Here is a 27,221-nt window from a genome sequence, read left to right as displayed (position 1 = left end):
TTTGGACATGGTAGCCTTCATTAGATTCTCAATAACCAGCAGTTCAGCAATTCTAACAGATTTTCAACATGCCTGCTGCATTAGATATTCATGCTGCCGTAATGAGCAATACATGTTAGCCAAAACTGCACAACATGCGACCAATTCATGAAGAGGGAAGCAACATCAGGTAGCCATAATTTTGGATAAACCAAAAAAAAAAACATAACAGTAGACAAAACATCAATTCCTCAGCAAAACCTTCTCATAACAGCACTCTGCTGCTGATTTTGTACTACCAAGATGGACAAAAGACTGACAAGGCCATGATGCACAATACAAACCCCGTATATGCTACAGTACTAAACTTCGTCTTCGTTTTGTTACTTCCCTCGTTGCAGCTTTCTATTTCCCAGACGCATGAATTTTCGAGTTATAATTTGCGTATGTTTGCAAATGGTTTTGGAGATTGCAACTTAGCACCTGGCTCCATGATATCAAATGTTTACCTTTTGCTGATATGAAAATACACTGTGAATGGTAGATAACACAAGCTAAAATGGTGCGTCTAAATGATTTCCCATTTGTAGTGCCTTACATAATCCTAAATCAAGGTACAACATGGCCATAAGTTCATACACAGTACAACAAATATTGCACTTGACATGCACATATCTAGTCCAAAGAAAGCAGTATTACATAGGAAAATAAATTAGAAAGAGACAAATATATGCTGTGAACAACAGCAATCCTAATCATAAAATAGTTTATGCTAAAAAGAACCCCGGAACATGAGCTTACGTCTCATTAGAAACCTCATTGAAAGACAAGTCAAGGTATTCTGCCAGACTCAATCCTGATGTTGACGTTGATATAACTTGGCCTTGATCAGGTTTATTCGTTGATATAACTCGGCCTTGATCAGCTTTATTATCTATCTTTGTACGAAATGGTTCTTGATGCCAGGGCTTGGCACCACCACCACCAGTAGGAAGTATGCTGCCAACAATAGGTCGCAAGTTCTTCCAAGGATCATCAACCATGGACTTGTAGTAGTAGTTCATCTGCCCTTGCCCTCCAGAATGGTTCTGAAAACCCGAGCCACCCCTTCCCCCTCTTCCTCTTGAGCCTGGGCCGCTGTAGTAGTTCTCGCCCCTGCCTCGTCCAGAAGATGAGCACGGGCTACCTCTTGGTCCATAATTCATCGGGCTACCTCTTGGTTCATAATTCATTGGGCTACCTCTTGGTTCATAATTCATTGGGCTACCTCTTGGTTCATAATTCATTGGGCTACCTCTTGGTGAGTAGTTCATCGGGCTACCTCTTGGTCCATAATTCACCGGGCTACCTCTTGGTCCATAATTCATCTGGTTGCCCCTCGGCCAACATTAGAGCCTCTGAACCCAAAGTTGGGCGAACGTGGATAATAATCTTGAGCTGGAGAAGTAGAATGTGGGTTCCAGTGAGGTGGAGGACCAGGAGGTGCTCCTCCATATTCTGACATTGGAGTCTGGAACTGCATAGGACTTCTCCATGGACCAGTCCCTGGTGGAGCCGGTTCCATCTGGGATGGGGCCATATGGTGCTGGTGTGGAGGATAGTTGTTACCATAGTTCCCAGATCTACCTAGATAAGCAAAGTGAGACCAATGATCAGGATGCAAATTTTGTACTCCCTCGATTCATATTAATTGACTCTAATATGGATGTATCTAGACATATTTTAGTTTTAGATACATCCATATTGAAGTCAATTAATATGAATCAGAGGGAGTAATATTTTTTATTCATGGCATCCTACAAGTAAACTGAAAATTTCAAGAAGAGACCCAGCTCAATGTACAATTTCAAGCAGCTATCCGTCTATCCAGGCCATTCAGCTATGATCAACCCAATACAATAAAGTGTGAAAACCTGATAAGTAATTTTCACATTTTGCAGGATATGCAAAACGCCAAAATAGAAAATGGGGTTTATTGCAGCACCAGTATAGTTAGAAGTAAGCACTAAACAGCCCAACTCTTTTACTAGCCAGTTTTCACCCCAATATCTAGAGTGTACGATAGTTGACGATGACCACCCTTTGATGCTATGATTGGTGATGTAAATTGTTCAAAACTATTCTCTCCAACCTACAAGGATCATCTAAGATTCTTCAGACCAATATTCCCATTATCCATTAGAAGTTAGCATCCACATACTTCCTAGAAGGCTGGTTTATAGAATAGAATTCAATTTCCGTACTACCATGATTTTGTTGCAGTTAGGCAAATCTCAGGAAAAGTTGTATAGATAATATTCAAATCCTACAAATGCGAATCTTACACAAGCAACTAACCTAGAAGTCTAGAACACTAGGTTTAACCTAGAAGCACAGTATGCAAATAAGCACCAGGAAGAGAAGGAAGAGGAGCAATACACTAGTAGGGTAAGGTACCGACCGTGAGGCGGAGCTGGACCGGGAGAGGGGCCCAGCAGGGTGTCGGGGCTCTTGCGCTTGTTCGGGGCGGCGGCGGAGGAGAAGGCCGCGCCGGGGTTGGTGTAGAACCCGAACCGCGCGGGCGGGCGCGGGGCGGAGGAGGGCGTCAGGTCGGGCTCCGGGAGATCCCAGGCCGGCGGCTGCAGGGGAGGCGGCGCGGCAGATGGCGAGGAGGAGGAGGAGGAACCGGCGGCGGCGGCGGCGGAGCGGAGGGCGAGGAGGCGCTCCCGGCGATTGGCCGATGACTCCTCCGCCGCTTGCTCGCCGGTGTCCATCTAGGAGATTAGTATTGCGGCGCTCGTGCGCGATTTCGCGGCGCGTCTGGCTGATACGCTTTGCTGCTATGTTTCAGGGTTCAGATTCCTTTTTTTTTTAACACAGTACAAAAGGTAGACGCTCAAAGACACGAGCATACACTATGAATACACACACGTATACCCTACCTCTATGAGCACCTTCGAAAAACTGAGCCGACGGATTACATCTTAAAATTGACGAAGTTACCACAGGCAACTCGCTATCAACGGAAAAACATCACCTTCTACTGAATGAATATTCCAGCTTTATAAAACACACAGATGTTAAATCCAACCTCAGGTTGGTTCTCTTCAGAGTTCAGATTCAGACTTCAGAAAAGAGAGAATCCCTGCGTATTGTTCAATCTCAGGGTGATCATGTGCTTCCAGAGTTCAGAAAAGCATCTAAAAAAAGAGTTCAGGAAAGAGGATTTGCTATTGATTCTTACACTATACTTCCTTGGTCCGTCGACAAGTGTATATTTTTCTTTTCTAAAAGAAATCAAACATTTTTTAATTTAGTTAAATTTTTAGGGAAAACAGTAAACATATGTATCATTAAATTACTAATCTCTCCCTCCCTCTTTCTCCCATCTCCCTCCTGTGGATCTTCTTCTTCCACCAGGAAAGTGCAATCTCCACAAACCACTTCAAAAATCGCCCGCACAAGCTCCTTTAATAAATCACCAACCCAACAACACAAAACCCTTTAGAAGGTGGTGGTCATCCTTTAGGATTGACCAGGCCGATTCGGGCCTCCACGATTGTCGTTCTTCACCTTTAGTTTTTTTTTTCGAAATGGGGGTATACCCCGGCTTCTGCATCATGATGACGCACACGGATTTTTATTAAATAAAGGTTCAAAAACGGTAATGTTTACAACTCAATCATCGTCACGGATTGATACAAAAATCAACCAGCGAAAAAAGCATAACATACTATGAGTACATATCAACAAAGCCTCCTAGTATGACGCCAGCCAGCTGATGGCGTGTATTTCACACGTTCGTTGGGCAACCCCAAGAGGAAGGTATGATGAGCACAGCAGCAAGTTTTCCCTCAGAAAGAAACCAAGGTTTATCGAACCAGGAGGAGCCAAGAAGCACGTTGAAGGTTGATGGCGGCGGGATGTAGTGCGGCGCAACACCGCAGATTCCGGCGCCAACGTGGAACCCGCACAGAGACAACCAAAGTACTTTGCCCCAACGAAACAGTGAGGTTGTCAATCTCACCGGCTTGCTGTAACAAAGGATTAACCGTATTGTGTGGAAGATGATTGTTTGCGGAGAAAACAGGTAAAAACAAGTATTGCGATGAGATTGTATTTCGAGTAAAGAGAATTGGACCGGGGTCCACAGTTCACTAGAGGTGTCTCTCCCATAAGACGAACAAGCATGTTGGGTGAACAAATTACAGTTGGGCAATTGACAAATAAAGAGAGCATAACAATGCACATACATATCATGATGAGTATAGTGAGATTTAATTGGGCATTACGACAAAGTACATAGACCGCCATCCAACGGCATCTATGCCTAAAAAGTCCACCTTCAGGTTATCATCCGAACCCCTCCGAGTATTAAGTTGCAAAGCAACAGTACAATTGCATTAAGTATGGTGCGTAATGTAATCAACAACTACATCCTTAGACATAGCATCAATGTTTTATCCCTAGTGGCAACAACGACAACACAACCTTAGAACTTTCCGTCCATTGTCCTGGTGTCAATGCAGGCATGAACCCACTATCGAGCATAAGTACTCCCTCTTGGAGTTAAAAGTAAAAACTTGGCCAGAGCCTCTACTAGAAACGGAGAGCATGTGATGTCTACGTTCCCCCTCCTTTCCTGTAGACAGTGTTGGGCCTCCAAGAGCAGAGGTTTGTAGAACAGCAGCAAGTTTCCCTTAAGTGGATACCCAAGGTTTATCGAACTCAGGGAGGAAGAGGTCAAAGATATCCCTCTCATGCAACCCCGCAACCACAAAGCAAGAAGTCTCTTGTGTCCCCAACACACCAAATAGGTGCACTAGTTCAGCGAAGAGATAGTGAAATACGAGGTGGTATAAATAAGTATGAGCAGTAGCAACGGTGGCGAGAAAAGTGCTTGGCGCGAAGTTGATGGTGGTAGTATTGCAGCGAGTAGTAACGCAATAAAACAATGAACAAGCGAGTAGTAACTCAGCGAGTAGTAACGCAGCAGTAGTAAACAAGCAGTAGTAACTCAGCAGTATTTAGGAACAAGGCCTAGGGATTACACTTTCACTAGTGGACACTCTCAACATTGATCACATAACGAACGGATAAATGCATACTCTACACTTTTGTTGGATGATGAACACATTGCGTAGGATTACACGAACCCTCAATGCCGGAGTTAACAAGCTCCACAATAATGCTCATGTTTTAGTAACCTTTAGTGTAAGATAGATCAACAGACTAAACCAAGTACTAGCATAGCATGCACACTCGTCACCTTCATGCATATGTAGGAGGAATAGATCACATCAATATTATCATAGCAATAGTTAACTCCATAATCTACAAGAGATCATGATCATAGCATAAACCAAGTACTAACACGGTGCACGCACTGTCACCTTTGCACACATGCAGGGAGGAATAAACTACTTTAATAACAAATCACTAGAGTAGCACATGGATAAATTGTGATACAACATGCTGCAATCTTAAAGAGATATAAATAAGCACCTCACTATGACATTCAATGAGTAAGTATTCTGTGAAATCTAGCCTAAGAGACCCACACGGTGCACACACTCGTCACCTTTACACACGTGGGACGAGGAGTCTCCGGAGATCACATAAGTAAAACTCACTTGACTAGCATAATGACATCTAGATTACAAGCATCATCATATGAATCTCAATCATGTAGGGCAGCTCATGAGATTATTGTATTGAACTACATAGGAGAGAGATGAACCACATAGCTACCGGTACAGCCCGAGCCTCGATGGAGAACTACTCCCTCCTCATGGGAGCAGCGGCGGTGATGAAGATGGCGGTGGAGATGGCAGCGGTGTCGATGGAGAAGCCTTCCGGGGGCACTTCCCCGCTCCGGCGAGGTGCCGGAACGGAGATCCTGTCCCCCGGATCTTGGCTTCGCGATGGCGGCGGCTCCGGCGGGTTTCGTGGGTTTCGTCAATTGGTATCGGGTTTTCCGATCCGGGGGCTTTATATAGGCGAAGAGGCGGCGCGGGAGGGCTGACAGGGGGCCACACCATAGGGCGGCGCGGCCCCCTCTCGGCCGCGCCGGCCTAGGGTTTGGTGGCCCTGTGGCCCCTCTCGGTCCTTCCGGGTGTTCGGATGCTTCCGATGAAAATAGGAACTTTGGCGTTGATTTCGTCCGATTCCGAGAATATTTCGTTACTAGGATTTCGAAACCAAAAACAGCGAAACGAGAACTGGCACTTCGGCATCTTGTTAATAGGTTAGTTCCGGAAAATGCACGAATATGACATAAAGTGTGCATAAAACATGTAGATAACATCAATAATGTGGCATGGAACACAAGAAATTATCGATACGTTGGAGACGTATCGGCATCCCTAAGCTTAGTTACGCTTCGTCCCGAGCGAGGTAAAACGATAACAAAGATAATTTCCGGAGTGACATGCCATCATAAACTTGATCATACTATTTGTACAGACATATGTAGAGAATGCAACGATCAAAACAATGGTAATGACATGAGTAAACAACTGAATCATATAGCAAAGACTTTTCATGAATAGCACTTCAAGACAAGCATCAATAAGTCTTGCATAAGAGTTAACTCATAAAGCAATAATTCAAAGTAAAGGCATTGAAGCAACACAAAGAAGATTAAGTTTCAGCGGTTGCTTTCAACTTATAACATGTATATCTCATGGATAATTGTCAATGCAAAGCAATATAACAAATGCAATATGCAAATATGTAAGAATCAATGCACAGTTCACACAAGTGTTTGCTTCTTGAGGTGGAGAGAAATAGGTGAACCGACTCAACAATAAAAGTAAAAGAATGGTCCTTCAAAGAGGAAAGCATCGATTGCTATATTTGTGCTAGAGCTTTTATTTTGAAAACATAAAGAGAGCATAAAAGTAAAGTTTTGAGAGGTGTTTGTTGTTGTCAACGAATGGTAGCGGGTACTCTAACCCCTTGCCGGACAAACCTTCAAAGAGCGGCTCCCATTTTATTTTATTTTTGGATGGCACTCCTTCCAACCTTTCTTTCACAAACCATGGCTAACCGAATCCTCGGGTGCCTGCCAACAATCTCATACCATGAAGGAGTGCCCTTTTATTTTAGTTTTATTATGATGACACTCCTCCCAACCTTTGCTTACACAAGCCATGGCTAACCGAATCCTTCGGGTGCCGTCCAACAATCACATACCATGGAGGAGTGTCTATTTTTGTTAATTAATTTGGGATCGGGAATCCCATTGCCAGCTCTTTTTGCAAAATTATTGGATAAGCGGATGAAGCCACTAGTCCATTGGTGAAAGTTGCCCAACAAGATTGAAAGATAAACACCACATACTTCCTCATGAGCTATAAAACATTGACACAAATAAGAGGTAATAAATTTTGAATTGTTTAAAGGTAGCACTCAAGCAATTTACTTTGGAATGGCGGAGAAATACCATGTAGTAGGTAGGTATGGTGGACACAAATGGCATAGTGTTGGCTCAAGTATTTGGATGCATGAGAAGTATTCCCTCTCGATACAAGGTTTAGGCTAGCAAGGTTGTTTGAGGCAAACACAAGGATGAACTAGTACAGCAAAACTCACATAAAAGACATATTACAAGTATTATAAGACTATACATCGTCTTCCTTGTTGTTCAAACACCTTACTAGAAATTATCTAGACCTTAGAGAGACCAATTATGCAAACCAAATTTTAGCATGCTCTATGTATTTCTTCACTAATAGGTGCAAAGTATATGATGCAAGAGCTTAAATATGAGCACAACAATTGCCAAGTATCACATTACCCAAGACATTTATAGCAATTACTACATGTATCATTTTCCAATTCCAACCATATAACAATTTAACGAAGAGGAAACTTCGCCATGAATATTACGAGCTAAGAACACATGTGTTCATATGAACCAGCGGAGCGTGTCTCTCTCCCACACAAGCATGATGTAATCCAATTTATTCAAACAAAAACAAAAACAAAAGCAAACAAACAGACGCTCCAAGAAAAAGCACATAAGATGTGATGGAATAAAAATATAGTTTCAGGGGAGGAACCCGATAATGTTGTCGATGAAGAAGGGGATGCCTTGGGCATCCCCAAGCTTAGACGCTTGAGTCTTCTTGATATATGCAGGGGTGAACCACCGGGTGCATCCCCAAGCTTAGAGCTTTCACTCTCCTTGATCATAGTATATCATCCTCCTCTCTTGACCCTTGAAAACTTCCTCCACACCAAACTCGAAACAACTCATTAGAGGGTTAGTGGACAATAAAAATTAACATGTTCAGAGGTGACACAATCATTCTTAACACTTCTGGACATTGCATAAAGCTACTGGACATTAATGGATCAAAGAAATTCATCCAACATAGCAAAAGAGGCAATGCGAAATAAAAGGCAGAATCTGTCAAAACAGAACAGTCCGTAAAGATGGATTTTATTAGGCCACCAGACTTGCTCAAATGAAAATGCTCAAATTGAATGAAAGTTGCGTACATATCTGAGGATCACTCACGTAAATTGGCATAATTTTCTGAGTTACCTACAGAGAATTAGACCCAGATTCGCGACAGCAAAGAAATCTGTTTCTGTGCAGTAATCCAAATCTAGTACTTACTTTACTATCAAAGACTTTACTTGGCACAACAAAACACAAAACTAAGATAAGGAGAGGTTGCTACAGTAGTAAACAACTTCCAAGACACAAATATAAAACAAAGTACTGTAGCAAAATAACACATGGGTTATCTCCCAAGAAGTTCTTTCTTTATAGCCATTAAGATGGGCTCAGCAGTTTTAATAATCCATTCGCAGGAAATAGTATTTGAAGCAAAAGAGAGCTTCAAGAGGCAAATTCAAAACAAATTTAAGTCTAACATGCTTCCTATGAAGAGGAATCTTGTACACAAATGAATTCATGAAGAACAAAGTGACAAGCATAAGAGGATAAAACACGAGTAACTTCAAGATTCTCAACATAAAGAGGGGAAACCTAATATTATTAAGATGCATATAACCATATTTCCCTCTCTCATAATAACTTTCAGTAGCATCATTGATGAAATCCACAATATACCCATCACTTAAAACATTCTTATCATGGTTCATATGCATAGAAGTATCATTAAATTTGGAATAAGAAGAGTTATTCTCATTAATAGTAATTGGAGCAAGATTATTATCAAGAATTTGAACATGGTAAACAAGTTGCCTATTAAGGGGATTGTTTTTGGTAATCCAATCATGACTATGACAAGTTTCATAAGGATAGTTAGAACCTATATCATAGCATTCTTTATAATAATCATTAGAGATCGGAGGCATAGTGTTATCATAAGAAATAGAATAGTTATCCTTCACGATCGGTTTATCTGTGTCCACACCATTATTATTATTAGAAGGAGATGTATCAAGAACATAATGACCAGTAGCTAAAGGATTTGCAAACACCTCTTCCCCAAGCTTAGAGCTTTCTATATCATTATGGGAGGAAGCATGGATAGTACTGACACTATGGCAATTATTATCCTCATCATTTTCAGAATTAGTTTCCCAGAGATTTGCAATATCAAAAGTAGTGTGCTCATTCAAATCATGATTGCTAATGTATGTAAAGGGCATAGGAAGATCATCATATTCAGATTCATCATCACAATAATCATCAGGAGCAACATACTTACGATTACCTATCATTATCTCATATACGCGGGGATATGCTGTTACCTCTTTCTTTTTATTCCCCTTATTCTTCTTCTTCTTCTTCGTTCCCTTCTTCTTCTTCTCCTTCTCCTTTTCCTCGTTCCCTTCTTCAGGAGGGAGAGGCTTGAAAGGTGGCTTGTCCGCATAACCTGATTTACTTTCAGAAACAATAGAAGAAACTTGGGAGGATCCCTCCTTTTCATTAATTAGTTGAAAACAAACAGCGGTCCTATCATATTTTGGCAAGGTGTCATCTTCTAAAATATTTTGTATGTAAGTATTTGTATGGCTATTATCAATGCAATAAGAAAAACACCCATGCAGGACATCATCAGTATCAAGATCACTCATATGTAACAAAGAGATTTTTCTCGACAGGTTCTTCACACCCCAAAAATAAAGTAAGTTCATCATGCTGATTAGGAGTAATTTCATCATCACAATACAAATTTGCAGCACTCATTGGGTTCAAATTATCATTGGAGGAGCATTGAAAATTAAAATGACCCACTTCATGGCAAACTTCACAAATAAAAGGATAGAGGGCACAAACTTTTTTACCAAGATCATCTAGAGTCCTAAACCACTTTCTAGTTTTTTCATTAGCATGATGGATACAATATTCATCTTTGATTTGATTAATTCCACAAGGTCTATGTATTCCACAAAAATTAACATGCTTATAGGAAATAGCATTCTTAGGAGTTTGAGCATGCTTATTGCAATAATTAACAACAATTTCATTCTTCATGCAAGCCTCTTTAAAAGGTTCATGATACTTATCAAAATTATTTTTAGGAAATTCGAAATGAGAGGCAAAGGCTTTATAAAGATTTGCAGCAACTTGAGAGTCAAGACCATAAGTGGCACTCATATTTCGAAATTTATCGGTATCCATAAAAGCTTCAATGCATTCATAATCATAATTTATACCTGACTCTTTACCTTCATTGTTCTCCCATCCTTCGGCGTTGTCCTCAATCCGATCAAGGAGGTCCCACCTAGCTTCAACCTCCTTGCTTGTGAAAGATCCCTCCGAACACGCGTCCGGATAGTCCTTGTGTTGTCCTGAAAGCCTCGCATAAAAATTGTTAACAATAACATTACGGGGAGCTCATGAATGGGACATTTGAGCATTAGTGATTTCAATCTCCCCCACGCTTGAGAAGTACTCTCTCCATCACGAGGATAAAAGTTATAAATATAATTCCTATCAATATGCACTTCATGCGGAGGATAAAATTTAGAATAAAAGAGAGATGCAATTTCCTCCCAACCAAGAGAATGCCTATTCTCCAACAATTTATACCAATGCGTCGCTTTACCGGACAGATGAAACGAGAATAGCTTCTTCCTCACTTCATCCATAGAGATACTCGCACACTTGAATAACCCACATAATTCGTGCAAAAACAGTAAATGATCTCTAGGATGGACAGTTCCATCCCCTTTATAGTGGTTGTCCATAACACGTTCAATAATTTTCATGGGTATTTTATACGGAATACTTTCAGCAGGCGGATTTAAAATATTAGAAGCATTATTAGAGTTATCGCATATGGGAGATAAAGCATTATCAGAACAAATTTTCTCCCCTAAAGATGGGAAGCTAAAAAGATCACAAAAACTAGCTTCCCCAAGCTTAGACTTCTTCATAGCATTAGCAGTAATTGCATTCATACTAATAACATTGCTACTAGCATGCAAATAAGGTTCCATAGGTTTTTTAATTTTCGCATCAAACAATTCATGTTTTAAATCAGGAAACAGAATAAGAAGCTCACTCTTGTACATTATGCCAAACTAGTGTAAACAAGAAACAACAAGATGCAACTGCAGGATCTAAAGGAAATAGCTTCGAGCACACACACAACGGCGCCAGAAAAATACTTTACCTGGGACCGTAGTATGAGAGCCTTTTACCTTTCCTCCCCGGCAACGGCGCTGGAAAAGTGCTTGATGTCTACGTTCCCCCTCCTTTCCAGTAGACAGTGTTGGGCCTCCAAGAGCGAGAGGTTTGTAGAACAGCAGCAAGTTTCCCTTAAGTGGATACCCAAGGTTTATCGAACTCGGGGAGGAAGAGGTCAAAGATATCCCTCTCATGCAACCCTGCAACCACAAAGCAAGAAGTCTCTTGTGTCCCCAACACACCAAATAGGTGCACTAGTTCGGCGAAGAGATAGTGAAATACAGGTGGTATAAATAAGTATGAGCAGTAGCAACGGTGGCAGAAAAGTGCTTGGCGCGAAGTTGATGGTGGTAGTATTGCAGCAGTAGTAACGTGATGAAACGATAAACAAGCGGTAGTAACTCAGCGAGTAGTAACGCAGCGAGTAGTAAACAAGCAGTAGTAACTCAGCGGTATTTAGGAACAAGGCCTAGGGATTACACTTTCACTAGTGGACACTCTCAACATTGATCACATAACAGAACAGATAAATGCATACTCTACACTTTTGTTGGATGATGAACACATTGCGTAGGATTACACGAACCCTCAATGCCGGAGTTAACAAGCTCCACAATAATGCTCATGTTTTAGTAACCTTTAGTGTAAGATAGATCAACGAGACTAAACCAAGTACTAGCATAGCATGCACACTTGTCACCTTCATGCATATGTAGGAGGAATAGATCACATCAATATTATCATAGCAATAGTTAACTCCATAATCTACAAGAGATCATGATCATAGCATAAACCAAGTACTAACACGGTGCACGCACTGTCACCTTTGCACACATGCAGGAGGAATAAACTACTTTAATAACAAATCACTAGAGTAGCACATGGATAAATTGTGATACAACATGCTGCAATCTTAAAGAGATATAAATAAGCACCTCACTATGACATTCAATGAGTAAGTATTCTGTGAAATCTAGCCTAAGAGACCCACACGGTGCACACACTGTCACCTTTACACACGTGGGACGAGGAGTCTCCGGAGATCACATAAGTAAAACTCACTTGACTAGCATAATGACATCTAGATTACAAGCATCATCATATGAATCTCAATCATGTAGGGCAGCTCATGAGATTATTGTATTGAACTACATAGGAGAGAGATGAACCACATAGCTACCGGTACAGCCCCGAGCCTCGATGGAGAACTACTCCCTCCTCATGGGAGCAGCAGCGGTGATGAAGATGGCGGTGGAGATGGCAGCGGTGTCGATGGAGAAGCCTTCCGGGGGCACTTCCCCGCTCCGGCAGGGTGCCGGAACAGAGATCCTGTCCCCCGGATCTTGGCTTCGCGATGGCGGCGGCTCCGGCGGGTTTACGTGGGTTTCGTCAATTGGTATCGGGTTTTCTGATCCAGGGGCTTTATATAGGCGAAGAGGCGGCGCAGGAGGGCTGACGGGGGGCCACACCATAGGGCGGCGCGGCCCCCTGCGGCCGCGCCAGCCTAGGGTTTGGTGGCCCTGTGGCCCCCTCCGGTCCTTCCGGGTGTTACGGATGCTTCCGATGAAAATAGGAACTTTGGCGTTGATTTCGTCCGATTCGAGAATATTTCGTTACTAGGATTTCGAAACCAAAAACAGCGAGAAAACAGGAGCTGGCACTTCGGCATCTTGTTAATAGGTTAGTTCCAGAAAATGCACGAATATGACATAAAGTGTGCATAAAACATGTAGATAACATCAATAATGTGGCATGGAACACAAGAAATTATCGATACGTTGGAGACGTATCAGCATGCAAGATCATAAACAACACATAAGCATAACTTTGATAATCAACATAACAAGTATTCTCTATTCATCGGATCCCAACAAACGCAACATATAGAATTACATATAGATGATCTTGATCATGATAGGCAGCTCACAAGATCCGACAATGATAGCACAATGGGGAGAAGACAACCATCTAGTTACTGCTATGGACCCATAGTCCAGGGGTAGACTACTCACTCATCACTCCGGAGGCGACCATGGCGGTGTAGAGTCCTCCGGGAGATGATTCCCCTCTCCGGCAGGGTGCCGGAGGCGATCTCCAGGATCCCCCGAGATGGGATCGGCGGCGACGGCGTCTCAGTAATGTTTTCCGTATCGTGGCTCTCGGTACTGGAAGTTTCGTCACGGAGGCTTTAAGTAGGCGGAAGGGCAAGTCGAGAGGCGGCACGGGGGCCCCACACCACAGGGCCGCGCGGCCAAGGGGGGGCCGCGCCGCCCTAGGGTTTGGCTCCCCGTGGCCCCTCTTCGTCTCTCCTTCGGACTTCGGGAAGCTTCGTGAGAAAATAGGCCTCTGGGCTTTTATTTCGTCCAATTCCGAGAATATTTCTTTACTAGGATTTCTGAAACCAAAAACAGCAAAAAACAGCAACTGGCACTTCGGCATCTTGTTAATAGGTTAGTTCCAGAAAATGCACGAATATGACATAAAGTGTGCATAAAACATGTAGATAACATCAATAATGTGGCATGGAACACAAGAAATTATCGATACGTTGGAGACGTATCAGCATCCCCAAGCTTAGTTCTGCTCGTCCCGAGCGGGTAAAACGATAACAAAGATAATTTACGGAGTGACATGCCATCATAAACTTGATCATACTATTTGTAAAGCATATGTAGAGAATGCAGCGATCAAAACAATGTGCATGACATGAGTAAACAAGTGAATCATAAAGCAAAGACTTTTCATGAATAGCACTTCAAGACAAGCATCAATAAGTCTTGCATAAGAGTTAACTCATAAAGCAATAATTCAAAGTAAAGGTATTGAAGCAACACAAAAGAAGATTAAGTTTCAGCGGTTGCTTTCAACTTGTAACATGTATATCTCATGGATATTGTCAACATAGAGTAATATAATAAGTGCAATAAGCAAGTATGTAAGAATCAATGCACAGTTCACACAAGTGTTTGCTTCTTGAGGTGGAGAGAAATAGGTGAACTGACTCAACATTGAAAGTAAAAGAATGGTCCTCATAGAGGAAAAGCATCGATTGCTATATTTGTGCTAGAGCTTTGATTTTGAAAACATGAAACAATTTTGTCAACGGTAGTAATAAAGCATATGCATCATGTAAATTATATCTTATAAGTTGCAAGCCTCATGCATAGTGTACCAATAGTGCTCGCACCTTGTCCTAATTAGCTTGGACTACCCGGATTATCACCGCAATACATATGCTTTAACCAAGTTTCACAAAGGGGTACCTCTATGCCGCCTGTACAAAGGTCTAAGGAGAAAGCTCGCATTTGGATTTCTCGCTTTTGATTATTCTCAACTTAGACATCCATACGGGACAACATAGACAACGAGATAATGGACTCCTCTTTTAATGCTTTAAGCATTTGACAACAATTAATTCTTTTCTCATTAGAGATTTGAGGATATTTGTCCAAAACTGAAACTTCCACCATGAATCATGGCTTTAGTTAGCGGCCCAATGTTCTTCTCTCACAATATGCATGCTCAAACCATTCAACTCGGTGTAGATCGCCCTTACTTCGGACAAGACGAACATGCATAGCAACTCACATGAAATTCAACAATGAGTTGATGGCGTTCCCCGATAAACATGGTTATCGCACAACAAGCAACTTAATAAGAGATAAAGTGCATAATTACATATTCAATACTACAATAGTTTTTAAGCTATTTGTCCCATGAGCTATATATTGCAAAGGTGAATGATGGAATTTTAAAGGTAGCACTCAAGCAATTTACTTTGGAATGGCGGGAAAATACCATGTAGTATAGGTAGGTATGGTGGACACAAATGGCATAGTGGTTGGCTCAAGTATTTTTGATGCATGAGAAGTATTCCCTCTCGATACAAGGTTTAGGCTAGCAAGGTTATTTGAAACAAACACAAGGATGAACCAGTGCAGCAAAACTCACATAAAAGACATATTGTAAACATTATAAGACTCTACACCGTCTTCCTTGTTGTTCAAACTCAAAACTAGAAATTATCTAGACCTTAGAGAAACCAAATATGCAAACCAAATTTTAGCATGCTCTATGTATTTCTTCATTAATGGGTGCAAAGCATATGATGCAAGAGCTTAAACATGAGCACAACAATTGCCAAGTATCACATTACCCAAGACATTTATAGCAATTACTACATGTATCATTTTCCAATTCCAACCATATAACAATTTAACGAAGGAGAAACTTCGCCATGAATACTATGAGTAGAAACCAAGGACATATTTGTCCATATGCTACAGCGGAGCGTGTATCTCTCCCATAAAGTGAATGCTAGGATCCATTTTATTCAAACAAAACAAAAACAAAAACAAAAACAAACCGACGCTCCAAGAAAAAGCACATAAGATGTGGCCGAATAAAAATATAGTTTCAGGGGAGGAACCTGATAATTTGTCGATGAAGAAGGGGATGCCTTGGGCATCCCCAAGCTTAGACAGCTTGAGTCTTCTTGATATATGCAGGGGTGAACCACCGGGTGCATCCCCAAGCTTAGAGCTTTCACTCTCCTTGATCATGTTGCATCATACTCCTCTCTTGATCCTTGAAAACTTCCTCCACACCAAACTCGAAATAACTCATTAGAGGGTTAGTGCACAATATAAATTGACATATTCAGAGGTGACACAATCATTCTTAACACTTCTGGACATTGCATAATGCTACTGGACATTAGTGGATCAAAGAAATTCATCCAACATAGCGAAAGAGGCAATGCGAAATAAAAGGCAGAATCTGTCAAAACAGAACAGTTCGTATTGACGAATTTTAAAATGGCACCAGACTTGCTCAAATGAAAATGCTCAAATTGAATGAAAGTTGCGTACATATCTGAGTATCATGCACGTAAATTGGCATAATTTTCTGAGCTTCCTGCAGGGCAGTGGGCTCAGATTCGTGACAGCAAAGAAATCTGGAACTGCGCAGTAATCCAAATCTAGTACTTACTTTTCTATCAACGGCTTAACTTGGCACAACAAAACTCAAAACTAAGATAAGGAGAGGTTGCTACAGTAGTAAACAACTTCCAAGACACAAAATAAAAACAAAGTACTGTAGGTAAAAATATGGGTTGTCTCCCATAAGCGCTTTTCTTTAACGCCTTTCAGCTAGGCGCAGAAAGTGTCACTCAAGTGTTATCGAAGGGTGGTACTTCTACAGCGGGGTGTGGGCTCTTCTCAACCAGGCATATTATATTAGATACATAAGTTTTAGCATCTCCCTTTTCATTAGTCTTAGGCGTGCTACTCTCATCAAACAAATTTTCAGGAACAAGCCAAGCATAATTATTTTCTAGTGCATCATTCATAGCTAGGAGCTTGCATGGTATTGGTGCTTTGATCTCCCCACCATCATCAATATTATTAGTGTATCTTATTCTATCCATATCCATCTTTTCAAGGAGACTAGCAAAATTAGTAGGAGAACCAAGCATATTAAATTTAGCAAAGACCTTTCTAGCTTCTCTTGCTAGACCACCAAATTCTCTAAGAAGGGTTTCTAAAACAAAATCTTTCTTTTCCCCTTCTTCCATATCACCAAGTGTGAAAAACATGTGTTGGATTATAGGATTGAGATTAACAAATTTGGTTTCCAACAAGCGAACTAAATGCGCAGCAGCAATTTCATAAGTAGGCGCAAGGTCTACCAAGTGTCTATCTTCAAAATTTTCAATGGTACTAACATGGTTGAAGAATTCTTCTATGTTATTTCTCCCAACTATAGACCCACGTCCTACCGGTATGTTCTTTGTGGTAAAATTAAAAGGAAACATGATGAAATAAGTAAAGTAAATGCTAGTAACTAATTTTTTTTTGTGTTTTCAATATAGCAAACAAGATAGTAAATAAAGTAAAACTAGCAACTAATTTTTTTGTATTTTGATTTAGTGCAGCAAACAAAGTAGTAAATAAAACTAAGCAAGACAAAAACAAAGTAAAGAGATTGAGAAGTGGAGACTCCCCTTGCAGCGTGTCTTGATCTCCCCGGCAACGGCGCCAGAAAATATGCTTGATGGCGTGTATTTCACACGTTCGTTGGGCAACCCCAAGAGGAAGGTATGATGAGCACAGCAACAAGTTTTCCCTCGAAAGAAACCAAGGTTTATCGAACCGGGAGGAGCCAAGAAGCACGTTGAAGGTTGATGGCGGCGGGATGTAGTGCGGCGCAACACCAGAGATTCCGGCGCCAACGTGGAACCTGCACAACACAACCAAAGTACTTTGCCCCAACGAAACAGTGAGGTTGTCAATCTCACCGGCTTGCTGTAACAAAGGATTAACCGTATTGTGTGGAAGATGATTGTTTGCAGAGAAAACAGTAAAAACAAGTATTGCAGTAGATTGTATTTCAGTAAAGAGAATTGGACCGGGGTCCACAGTTCACTAGAGGTGTCTCTCCCATAAGACGAACATCATGTTGGGTGAACAAATTACAGTTGGGCAATTGACAAATAAAGAGAGCATAACAATGCACATACATATCATGATGAGTATAGTGAGATTTAATTGGGCATTACGACAAAGTACATAGACCGCCATCCAACCGCATCTATGCCTAAAAAGTCCACCTTCGAGGTTATCATCCGAACCCCTCCAGTATTAAGTTGCAAAGCAACGGACAATTGCATTAAGTATGGTGCGTAATGTAATCAACAACTACATCCTTAGACATAGCATCAATGTTTTATCCCTAGTGGCAACGAGCACAACACAACCTTAGAACTTTCCATCACTTGTCCCAGGTGTCAATGCGGGCATGAACCCACTATCGAGCATAAGTACTCCCTCTTGGAGTTAAAAGTAAAAACTTGGCCAGAGCCTCTACTAGAAACGGAGAGCATGCAAGATCATAAACAACACATAAGCATAACTTTGATAATCAACATAACAAGTATTCTCTATTCATCGGATCCCAACAAACGCAACATATAGAATTACATATAGATGATCTTGATCATGATAGGCAGCTCACAAGATCCGACAATGATAGCACAATGGGGAGAAGACAACCATCTAGCTACTGCTATGGACCCATAGTCCAGGGGTAGACTACTCACTCATCACTCCGGAGGCGACCATGGCGGTGTAGAGTCCTCCGGGAGATGATTCCCCTCTCCGGCAGGGTGCCGGAGGCGATCTCCGAGGATCCCCGAGATGGGATCGGCGGCGACGGCGTCTCGATGAAGGTTTTCCGTATCGTGGCTCTCGGTACTGGAAGTTTCGTCACGGAGGCTTTAAGTAGGCGGAAGGGCAAGTCGAGAGGCGGCACGGGGGCCCCACACCACAGGGCCGCGCGGCCAAGGGGGGGGGCCGCGCCGCCCTAGGGTTTGGCTCCCCCGTGGCCCCTCTTCGTCTCTCCTTCGGACTTCTGGAAGCTTCGTGAGAAAATAGGCCTCTGGGCTTTTATTTCGTCCAATTCCGAGAATATTTCTTTACTAGGATTTCTGAAACCAAAAATAGCGAGAAAACGACAACTGGCACTTCGGCATCTTGTTAATAGGTTAGTTCCAGAAAATGCACGAATATGACATAAAGTGTGCATAAAACATGTAGATAACATCAATAATGTGGCATGGAACACAAGAAATTATCGATACGTTGGAGACGTATCACCAGCCTGGCATAAGATATCCTGAGCGACCATCAGGAGCCGTGTGCATCCAGTAGCCATGGCATTCTGATGTCCCTCCGGCGAAAGGAGGGCTCAAAGCTGGACCGAATGTGCCACTATATGAATAACCTGCAAAAAGTGAAAATAATTTTTCCTGTTAAAGATAATATCATTTCTGATCCTCCATATAGACCAACATAAAGCGGAAACCCCAATTCGGATAAAAGACTTAGATTTTCTATCTACTCTATACAACCAGTTACCAAACATATTAGTAATATTTGATGGAGGTGGAAGATCATAAGCGAAATTAACCGTACGCTAAAGAAGCTTAGCTAAAGGACACTCAACAAAGAGATGTTGAATGTCTCCTGATCCCCGCAGAAAACACATTTCGTACACTCATTTCAGTGCCGTTTGGCTAAATTATCTTTAGTTAACAAAACCTTGTTACTTAAAAATCACATGAAAATCTTTAACTTAAGGGAAACTTTAGCCTTCCAGAGATACTTTCGCAAAAAAGGGGTATGGTCACTCGTAATATCCTCATACATAGACTTAACCGTAAAGAGATCCGTGGATGTCAGATCCCATACAAAACGATCATTACTTCATTCAAATTTACCCTCATCAATTTTCGACATAAACTTACCCATGAAGTCCACTTATTACCACTCAACACTCTACGAAAACTAATATTTAGTGGAGTTTGAGCTAACACATGGGCAACTGTTACATTCTTGTGATGTATATAAAGACGAATACTGATATGCTAAAGAAGTTTTTCCTAGCGAGGTATCTTCCCAGAAACGGGTACTCATTCCATTTCCCACTTTGAAAAAACCTCTAGAAAAAAAACTTCCCCTTGACCTCCATCAACCCCTTCCAAAAAGGAGAGTCGGTGGCTTAGCCTGCACATCAGATAAAGTCTTATGTCGTAGGTATTTATTATGTAGCAACTCTTGCCACACCCCTTCTTCATTAAGAAGTTTAAAGAGCCATTTACTCAATAGATATTTGTTTTTAATCTCAAGAACCTCAATACCTAAGCCCCCTTGATCCTTAGGTCGGCACACAATATTCCATTTTGTGAGTCCATATTTTCTTTTATTCTCATCAGACTGCCAAAGAACCTAGATCTATAGAAGTCTAGACGTGTCCTTACCCCGGCATGTATTTGTAGGAAGGAAAACATAAACATAGGTAAACTAGTTAACACTGAATTGATAAGGACTAATCTATCACCATAGGATAGTAATTTCCCTTTCCAGAGATCCCAATTTACTTTCAACTCGGGTCTCCACCGGATACCAATCAGAATTTTTGAGTTTTCTGTAATGGGATAGGAATACCCAAGTATCTAAAGGGAAGTGAGCCAGCATCACATCCAAAGATCTGCTTGTACTGGTCCTCCTCATCCTTGGCCTTTCCAAAACAAAAATCTCACTTTTATGGAAATTAATCTTAAGTCCTGATAGCTCTTCAAAGAAACATAGAATTAGTTTCATATTAACCGCTCTCTGGAGATCATGGTAAAAAAAAAGAATTGTATCATCGGCATACTGTAATATAGAGAGACCACCCTCAACGAGATGGGGAATAAGCCCTCCTACTTAGCCATCCTCTTTTACTCGTTCAATTAAGATAGCAAGCATGTCTACTACAATATTAAAAAGCATTGGAGACAAAGGGTCCCCCTTGCCGCAATCCTTTTTTGTTTGGAAATAATGATCAATATCATCATTAACCTTGACACCTACACTTCCTCCTTGAACGAACTGTTGAACTACCCATTCAGGAGCAAAACCCTTCATTCTCGTTGCAAAAAATACCATTTCACTTTATCGAAATCAATTTTAAACAACACACCATCCATCTTTTTAGTGTCTAACTCGTGAATTGTTTCATGTAGAATGAGCACCCCTTCCAAAATATTTCTACCCGGCATATAGGCTGATTGGGTTGGTTTTATCACTCTTGGAGCAATCCCCAAAATCCGATCTGTACCACCCTTAGTAAAGATTTTAAACACATACATTTAGCAGATAAATAGATCTATATTGTTGTACACCTCTAGGTACCGCATCTTCTTATCTATGGCCATGAACGGTCGGTTCACCTATCCTGTTCTAATGGGGTATCTCAATTGATAAGTTCTCGTGTTGTCCTCGTGAACAAATAAAGTAAATGGACATATGGTCGGTGAGGTAGTAAAGCAGCAACACCGGCCCTAAATATACAAATCCTAGTCGCCCCTTTGCATCACGGTACAAAGCTCAAACAACAACCCTGTCACTCCCTCTCTCACAATGCACGAGTATAGGAAATGAATACTAAAATCTGAATTGCAAAAATGTAAGCTTGTTCGTTTTTTTTTTTGTTGCTTCCATTAGATAGATAGAGAAGGTACTCAACGGGGTTGCTTAGCATCGTTAGGCTTGGGATGCACTGGGAACATGATTTGGGGTTAAGAGGGCGTCATTGGCTCGATCCAACGAGTCTTTGCTATAAAAGATGGATGGGAAAGCTCGCGCGTCGCTAGGCTTGCTTGCTGGAACAAAAATCCAGGTGAAGCTAGGGGCAAGAACTGTAGCTCCATATCTAGAATTAGCCGGCCCCGCCCTGCTGCGCCCCCGAGCTGACAATATGTATCTATATATAGTGGACATGAGCAGCTAAGATTTCACGGTAGATTCCTCCGTTTACTAGCAGTAAGGGCATCTCCAGCGGCGCGACGCAAACGGACGCTAAGTGACCGTTTGTGTCCGCCGTGACCGAAAATGCGTCGTGCACCACCTCCAGCGGCGCGACGCAAAGTGACCGGACCGTCCGCGGAGACGCAAACCTGGCCCAAATATGCGCCAGGTTTGCGTCTCGGCGGACGCTCGATGGTCGCGGAAAATGTCCGCTCGGTCCTCGCACGGGCCCGCCTGGCAGCGGCACAACTGCTTCGTCTTCCGCGGCATTACTTCCAGGCGGCGCGCTGCAGCCTTTGCAGGGCTGCGTTAATGGTGTGCCTCGGCTTCCGCGAGCGTGCGCAGCGTCGATGCGTCTTCTCCGCCAGTACTGGCACCGAGGCGTCGCTTCGGCAGTCTGCGGTCGCGTTAATGGCGATGCCTCGTGTGGCGCGCGGCCGTCGCCTACCTCTGCGCACGTAGTAATGGCGATGCCACGCGTGGCGCGGCCGTCGCCCTGCCTCCGACCTATATATACAGGGGCGCGAGCATCTCATCTCCTCCCCACAAACCCTAGCCGCCGCTGCCGTAGCGCCGCTTCCTCTCAAGCAGATCCACCGTGAGCAGCGCCGGACGCAGCCAGGCTGCCGCGCCTCCACCTCCCACTCCACCTCCTCCGGCGTCGAGCTCCTCCGAGGAGGTCGACTCCGAAGATAGCACTGATCTCCTCCACCCGGTCAGGGACGCCGTGATACGTCTCCGACGTATCGATAATTTCTTATGTTCCATGCCACATTATTGATGATATCTACATGTTTTATGCATACTTTATGTCATATTTATGCATTTTCCGGCACTAACCTATTAACGAGATGCCGAAGAGCCAGTTGTTGTTTTCTGCTGTTTTTGGTTTCAGAAATCCTAGTAAGGAAATATTCTCGGAATTGGACGAAATCAACGCCCATGGGCCTATTTTGCCACGAAGCTTCCAGAAGACCGAAGAGAAGACGAAGTAGGGCCACGGGGCGCCGCCACACTAGGGCGGCGCGGCCTAGGGGGCCCGCGCGGCCCTGGCGTGTGGGGCCCCCGTGACCCCTCCGAGGCTGCCCTTCCGCCTACATATAGTCTTCGTCGCGAAACCCCCGATACCGAGAGCCATGATACGGAAAACCTTCCGAGAGACGCCGCCGCCAATCCCATCTCGGGGGATTCGGGAGATCGCCTCCGGCACCCTGCCGGAGAGGGGAATCATCTCCCGGAGGACTCTTCACCGCCATGGTCGCCTCCGGAGTGATGAGTGAGTAGTTCACCCCTGGACTATGGGTCCATAGCAGTAGCTAGATGGTCGTCTTCTCCTCATGTGCTTCATTGTCGGATCTTGTGAGCTGCCTAACATGATCAAGATCATCTATCCGTAATGCTATATGTTGTGTTTGTCGGGATCCGATGGATAGAGAATACTATGTTATGTTGATTATCAATCTATTACCTATGTGTTGTTTATGATCTTGCATGTTCTCCGTTATTAGTAGAGGCTGCGGCCAAGTTTTTACTCTTAACTCCAAGAGGGAGTATTTATGCTCGATAGTGGGTTCATGCCTCCATTAAATGCGGGACGATGTGACGAAAGTTCTAAGGTTGTGGATGTGCTGTTGCCACTAGGGATAAAACATTGATGCTATGTCCGAGGATGTAGTTATTGATTACATTACACACCATACTTAATGCAATTGTCTGTTGTTTGCAACTTAATGCTGGAAGGGGTTCGGATGATAACTTCGAAGGTGGACTTTTTAGGCATAGATGCATGCTGGATAGCGGTCTATGTACTTTGTCGTAATGCCCAATTAAATCTCACAATACTCATCATATCATGTATGTGCATGGTCATGCCCTCTCTATTTGTCAATTGCCCGACTGTAATTTGTTCACCCAACATGCTATTTATCTTATGGGAGAGACACCTCTAGTGAGCTGTGGACCCCGGTCCATTCTTTTACATCGAATACAATCTACTGCAATACGTGTTCTACTGTTTTCTGCAAACAATCATCATCCACACTATACATCTAATCATTTGTTACAGCAAGCCGGTGAGATTGACAACCTCACTATTTCGTTGGGGCAAAGTACTTTGGTTGTGTTGTGCAGGTTCCACGTTTGCGCTGGAATCCCTGGTGTTGCGCCGCACTACATCCCGCTGCCATCAACCTTCAACGTGCTTCTTGGCTCCTCCTGGTTCGATAAACCTTGGTTTATTTCTGAGGGAAAACTTGCTACTGTGTGCATCATACCTTCCTCTTGGGGTTCCCAACGGACGTGTTAATTACGCGCAATCAAGCTCTTTTTCTGGCGCCGTTGCCGGGGAGATCAAGACACGCTGCAAGGGGAGTCTCCACAATCCAATCTATTTACTTTGTTTTTGTCTTGCTTTATTTTATTTACTACTTTGTTTGCTGCATTATATCAAAACACAAAAAAGTTAGTTGCTAACTTTACTTTATTTACTATCTTGCACTCTATATCAAAAACACAAAAAAATTAGTTACTTGCATTTGCTTTACTTATTTCAACATGTTTCCTTTTAATTTTACTGTAAAAGATATACCTGTGGGACAAGGGTCTATAATTGGAAGAGATAATATAGAAGAATTTTTCACCCATGTTAGTATGCATGAAGATCTTAAAGATATACCCCTTGCAAAAGCTGTCCCTACTTATGAAGATGCCTCTCGTTTGTTTGGTACACATGATGGAAGCTAGATTTATTAGTCTCAACCCCATGATACAACACATGTTTCTTACACTTTCTGATATGGAGCGGGGAGAGAAGAGAGATTTTGTTCTAAAAGTCTTAGTGCGAGAATTTGCAGATATAGCTAAAGAAGCTAGAAAAAAATTTAGTAAGCATTAGAGGCTTGGTACAATCACCGATTTTAAAAGAACACTTGAAAAAATGGATATGGATAGAATTAAGTACACTAATAGTGTTAATAATGGTGGGGAGATTAAAGCACCAATACCATGTAAGCTCCTAGCGATGCATGAAGCTCTAGATGATAATTATGCTTGGCTTGTTCCTGAAAATTTGTTTGATGAGAGTAGCAAGCCCAAGACTAATGAAAAGGGAGCCGCTGAAACTTATGTATCCAACATACTATGCATGGTTGAGAAAACTCCCAACACCCCTGGTAATGATGTTGATGCTTCATCTCTTGATAACACTTGATATACACTTTCTGCGCCTAGTTGAAAGGCGTTAAAGAAAAGCGCTTATGGGAGACAACCCATGTTTTTACTACAGTATTTTTATTTTATATTTGAGTCTTGAAAGTTGTTTAATACTGTAGCAACCTCTCCTTATCTTAGTTTTGTGCATTGTTGTGCCAAGTAAAGTCTTTGATAGTAAGGTTCATACTAGATTTGGATTACTGCGCAGAAACAGATTTCTTTGCTTGTCACGAATTTCGACCTGCCTCTCTCGTAGGTAGCTCAGAAAAATATGCCAATTTACGTGCGTGATCCTCGGATATGTACGCAACTTTCATTAAATTTGGGCATTTTCATTTGAGCAAGTCTGGTGCCTCAATAAAATCCGTCTTTACTGGATCGTTACTGTTTTGACAGATTCTGCCTTTTATTTCGCATTGCCTCTTTTGCTATGATGGATGAATTTCTTTGTTCCATTAATGTCCAGTAGCTTTGTGCAATGTCCAGAAGTGTTAAGAATGATTATGTCACCTCTGAACATGTGAATTTTTATTGTGCACTAACCCTCTAATTAGTTGTTTCGAGTTTGGTGTGAAGGAAGTTTTCAAGGATCAAGAGAGGGAGATGATACAATATGATCAAGGAGAGTGAAAGCTCTAAGCTTGGGGATGCCCCGGTGGTTCACCCCTGCATATTTTAAGAAGACTCAAGCGTCTAAGCTTGGGGATGCCCAAGGCATCCCCTTCTTCATCGACAACATTATCAGGTTCCTCCCCTGAAACTATATTTTTATTTCATCACATCTTATGTACTTTGCTTGGAGCGTAGGTTTGTTTTAGTTTTGTTTTTGTTTTTGTTTGAATAAAATGGATCCTAGCATTCATTGTGTGGGAGAGAGACACGCTCCGCTGTTGCATATGGACAAATATGTCCTTAGTCTTTACTCATAGTATTCATGGCGAAGGTTGAATCTTCTTCGTTAAATTGTTATATGGTTGGAATCGGGAAATGCTACATGTAGTAATTCTAAAATGTCTTGAATAATTTGATATTTGGCAATTGTTGTGCTCATGTTTAAGCTCTTGCATCATATACTTTGCACCTATTAATGAATAAATACATAGAGCTTGCTAAAATTTGGTTTGCATATTTGGTCTCTCTAAAGTCTAGATAATTTCTAGTATTGAGTTTTGAACAACAAGGAAGACGGTGTAGAGTCTTATAATGTTTACAATATGTCTTTTATGTGAGTTTTGCTGCACCGGTTCATCCTTGTGTTTGTTTCAAATAACCTTTCTAGCCTAAACCTTGTATCGAGAGGGAATACTTCTCATGCATCCAAAATCCTTGAGCCAACCACTATGCCATTTGTGTCCACCATACCTACCTACTACATGGTATTTCTCCGTCATTCCAAAGTAAATTGCTTGAGTGCTACCTTTAAAATTTCCATTCTTTACCTTTGCAATATATAGCTCATGAGACAAATAGCTTAAAAACTATTGTGGTATTGAATGTGTACTTATGCACTTTATCTCTTATTAAGTTGCTTGTTGTGCGATAAACATGTTCCTGGGGACGCCATCAACTACTCTTTGTTGAATATCATGTGAGTTGTTATGCATGTCCGTCTTGTCTGAAGTAAGGGAGATTTACCACTCATTTTATGGTTAGAGCATGCATATTATTAGAGAAGAACATTGGGCCGCTAACTAAAGCCATGAATCATGGTGGAAGTTTCAGTTTTGGACATATATCCTAAATCTCATATGAGAACATTAATTGTTGCTACATGCTTATGCATTAAAGAGGAGTCCATTATCTGTTGTCTATGTTGTCCCGGTATGGATGTCTAAGTTGAGAATAATCAAAAGCGAGAAATCCAATGCGAGCTTTCTCCTTAGACCTTTGTACGAGCGGCATAGAGGCACCCCTTTGTGACACTTGGTTAAAACATGTGTATTGCGATGATAATCCCGGTAATCCAGAGCTAATTAGGACAAGGTGCGGGCACTATTAGTATACTATGCATGAGGCTTGCAACTTGTAAGATATAATTTACATAACACATATGCTTTATTACTACCGTTGACAAAATTGTT

At 42.0% G+C, this 27,221-nt stretch overlaps 1 pseudogene; it reads right to left on the bottom strand.

Annotated features, from left to right (window-relative positions):
• Nucleotides 1–517: 517 nt before the first annotated feature.
• LOC124650025 lies at nucleotides 518–2,754 on the bottom strand (annotated as a pseudogene).
• Between the last annotated feature and the right edge of the window lie 24,467 nt (nucleotides 2,755–27,221).

The sequence above is a fragment of the Lolium rigidum genome, chromosome 4 (genome assembly GCF_022539505.1).
Source record: "Lolium rigidum isolate FL_2022 chromosome 4, APGP_CSIRO_Lrig_0.1, whole genome shotgun sequence".
In the NCBI taxonomy this organism is placed as follows: domain Eukaryota; kingdom Viridiplantae; phylum Streptophyta; class Magnoliopsida; order Poales; family Poaceae; genus Lolium; species Lolium rigidum.
Note: the sequence above shows the minus strand (reverse complement) of the source record. Positions and strands in the feature narration are given on the sequence as shown.